The sequence below is a fragment of the Microtus oregoni genome, unplaced genomic scaffold (genome assembly GCF_018167655.1).
Source record: "Microtus oregoni isolate MIOR12 unplaced genomic scaffold, Mior012 000012F_ref0000307, whole genome shotgun sequence".
Lineage (NCBI taxonomy): Eukaryota > Metazoa > Chordata > Mammalia > Rodentia > Cricetidae > Microtus > Microtus oregoni.
In genome coordinates, this window is record NW_024543071.1 from 36,302,086 (window position 1) to 36,305,025 (window position 2,940).

At 45.3% G+C, this 2,940-nt stretch overlaps 1 pseudogene; it reads left to right on the plus strand.

Annotated features, from left to right (window-relative positions):
- Positions 1-1,968: 1,968 nt before the first annotated feature.
- On the plus strand, positions 1,969-2,466 carry LOC121454222 (annotated as a pseudogene).
- The last annotated feature ends 474 nt before the right edge of the window (positions 2,467-2,940 follow it).

The following is a 2,940-nucleotide window of genomic DNA, read 5'->3' on the forward strand; positions in this document are numbered from 1 at the left end:
CCGCGATATGTTGTCATCAAGAGATCACATGAGTGGTGGTGGTGGGGGGGCTAACCTGCAAGCTGCGTGATTCTTTTTTATATGCGAAACTAGTTGCTTTATTGTAGTCCTGCAAAGCTGACAAATGCAAATGCTCTAGGTGCTTTAAAGCCCAGTTGCTCAGCGAACATTGCACAATCATCCCAGATGGACGAGGCATTTCCCTTCCCCCCCATTTACACTGAACTCTCCACTTTCCATCCTGTAAAATCTTATTACTGTCTCCTATTGGCGTCTCCACCCCTTCTCCTCATCAGAGGCTTGATGGAGGGGGGATATGGCTTTAGCAAACACCCTGCACCCAATCAGTCTTTAATGTCCTTTTGAGAGTAGATAGAAAAATAAAACCCTCGACATTTTTCCTTGCAGTGAAAGAGGATGTGTTTAGTAGTCCTTCCTGCTGGATGAATTCAAAGACTTTAGAGGCTCACCTGGTAATTTACAGATGTAACAGTGGAGCAGCATCTGGCTTATCTCACCCGTGCCTGGACTGTGACATGCCCGTGGATAAATAGCTCTTGGGCTCTTCTCCATCAAGGCTCCCGAATGCCTTGACCCTCCGCCATGATAAACAACCACAGTGCTGGCTTGAGAGCACTCCCGCTGGCTCTGAGAAGCAGTTTTTGGCCAAAGGTTATTAGACTTTGAACTAGCTGTTGGAAGTGGTGTTTCTAAGGAATTCTGTGAGGGGTCAGCCGTGCTCATCTTGATGGGTATACGTCTGTCTGCTCCAGGGAGGGAATCTCTTAGGCAGGAATGTGGCAGTTGGAAAACCAGAGGATAGAGTGCTCAGTAAAACCTGCCGGAATGTCTGATTCCCCTGCTTTGTCCTTGCGGGAGTCTAAGACCGAGAATGAGAAGCAGTGCAGTTTCAGAGACCTGTAACATCGTGAATGAATCCTATGTTCTATAGGAAAGGACTGGTCAAGAATACTTATCCCATCGTCAAGCTTTTGAATGCCCGTTGGAAACTATGTTAGTAGGTGGAGGACGCATTCCGTACAAGTGTATGGAGTTGTTCATAGACACAGGCCCTGTCCTTGGTGGCAGTCACAGACCAATGGGACTAAACGAGTATCTATAATTTATGGGAGAGATTAGAAGGAACTATGTACAGTAACAGATTATAATTGCAAGTAACAAAAAATGACCACTTAAGTAAAGCAGAAGGGAAGTTGTTTGAAGGGAATCAGCTCCCAATACCAATACGCTCTCTAGAAGGCTACACTTGAGTGGGAATAAAGAGATGCAAGATCTTACTAGAAGAACAATTTATATGACCTTCCCCCTAGACATTGGTAGCTCCCCTGCTGGACCTGTCTGTTCAGTAGCTATGAGGCTACTTCTCCATGTAGGGCGACATTAAAATAAGGCCACTTGCTGAGAACTGTTCTGTAGCCTGAGAGGTGGTACAGGGAGCAGGAGAGTTGTGTGTGAAGGGAAGAAGGGAGTAAAAGACTACAAAGTGGATTCAGTTGGCAGTGCTGGGCGAGTCCTTGGTGCCAGTACCAAACCAAGGAAAGCGACCCTCAGGTTCCTAGTTTGGGAGATTGATACTAAGATTTGGAACAAATTCAAGAGGAACTTCATATTTAGGATAGGAAAGGACAGCATATCTTCTAAGTTGCTCCGGAAAGATCTAAGTGGGGTCCTCTGGCGAGTGTTTGATGCCATAATCTGCAGTCATTGCTCTCCATTTAGCCTTCAGGGAGAGTCTCCTGAGGTCTGCCTCCTCTCTACCTGGCTCAGGCATCACTGGTATGAGGCGAGACAAATCCTTCATCAGCGCTTGAATAATTGGGGGGTTTTGCTCGACTTTGAGTACTTATTGAGATAATGAGGAGCCAGGCGAAAAGCACAGACTACAGTGCTGAAACAGATTAATAAGGAACTTGGTGGTTTGTCCCGAGAGCTTCCAGCAGGAGAGGAATGCTCCGTTGGCAAGTCAGAATTATGGGACCCAATGATAGATAACCCACATCAAGGTGGTAGATTCTTTTTTTTTTTCAAGACAGAGTTTCTCTGTAGCTTTGGGACCTGTCCTGGAACTAACTCTTGTAAACTAGGCTGGCCTCAAACTCACAGAGATCCGCCTGCCTCTACCTCCCAAGTGCGGGGATTAAAGGCGTGCACCACCACTGCCCAGCTAAAGGTGGTGTGTTCTTTTTGACATTTAATTTACCTACAGACTACCACTTCTTGCAGCAGGAATTTATCATCCAGATGTTAATAGTAATGGCAGTGTTTGTCTTGATAGTCTAAGATCACAGTGGTCTCCTGCCTTAACTTTTCTAAAGTTCGTTTATCTGTTTGTTCACTGCTGTGTGATCCAGACCCAGATGGCTCCCTAGTGCTGGAGATCTATAGAACAGTGGAGAGAAGTACAACAGAACATCTCAGGAATGAGCACAGAAGCACATCATATGATGCTACCCCAAAGTCAGAAGAACCTGCATTGTGGCTGGAATAAACTTTAAGTCACTGTTCTTTTTTTCAGTTTTCTTATCCAGCTGCTTCCCTATCCGCCCTCATCTTTTTATTTTATTTTTGTTTACTTCCTTCCATTCAGTTGCATGCTCATCAGAGAAGACTTAAGTTCTTTGGACAATCACTGCTTTAAGGAACTGTAAAGTAGTTGCCTGAGAACAGTTGCCCAAGATTCAAAATCAAAAACAAACAAACAAATGAACAAACCTGAAGCATGTGCATTCTACAGCCAATGTGTTCCCTCTCACTTGGTTGCAGCACTAAGCTCATTACTCTAACATCCTGAAGAAAGCGCATGCCGGGGAGGAGATAGATGGGTACTCAGCCTTCACATCCACAGAAGCAGCCACGTTCTGGCAGCGTCTGTTCTTGTTTAAGCCCTCCACTGTTGGAGGTTTGAGGTAATATGATGCA